The following is an 823-nucleotide window of genomic DNA, read 5'->3' as shown; positions in this document are numbered from 1 at the left end:
AATACTTAATCCACATTTGTTTTGTTCAAAAAACTTAGTTAGTTTGTTAAGCATATCTATTCTAGAGCTAAATTACTACTTAATAATCAATGGCTACTTTGAGACTTCATACAGACTAACCCAAGTTGCAAATAAGTTTATGAACAATTATCTTAAAGATTATTCTTCAAATCTTTCAAATAATAGATGGATAATTTTTTCGAACCCTTTAACTCAATTTATTCCAAATAATATTTATAAAACTATTGGATTTTGGATGTTCACATATTGCTTTTTTTTATCATACAATACAATATATTTTAATTCTTTAGTTGAATATAAAAATGATTTCCTAATGCAAACTAGTGGACAGAAAAAAAAAAAGTTATCATATAGCTCACCAGATCTGAAAATTACAGTATTCGAAGAAATACTCCTTCAAAATGCTAAGCTTAGAAATATGCAACTATTGAAAGGATCTGACAATTTGGCCTTTGCTATTAATATTAATTATTGGAGTTCAATAATAAGCCGTATAAATCACTCTCCTTATTTTCTCCAGGGCGTTCACATTGCATTATTGGTAAATGAACGCATCTACAGTGCAATGAACAGTGATAATCCATCGGATAGCGCTTATACTTCAATCCTACCTATTCAATTAAAAAAAATGTATAAAGACCCAGAGTACTTGATGAAGATAAATAAAAGTTGCTCAACATCAATTGGTCAACATATACAAATTTTTATCAATGTAATCGAAAACTTACTTAGCTTTAGTTTTATCGATGAAGCTCTGAGGTTTATTACAGCTATAATCTCAGATAAACAAATTGAACTACCA

Source organism: Cryptosporidium hominis (assembly GCF_000006425.1).
Source record: "Cryptosporidium hominis TU502 chromosome 6 CHRO016090, whole genome shotgun sequence".
Classification (NCBI taxonomy): domain Eukaryota; phylum Apicomplexa; class Conoidasida; order Eucoccidiorida; family Cryptosporidiidae; genus Cryptosporidium; species Cryptosporidium hominis.
Note: the sequence above shows the minus strand (reverse complement) of the source record.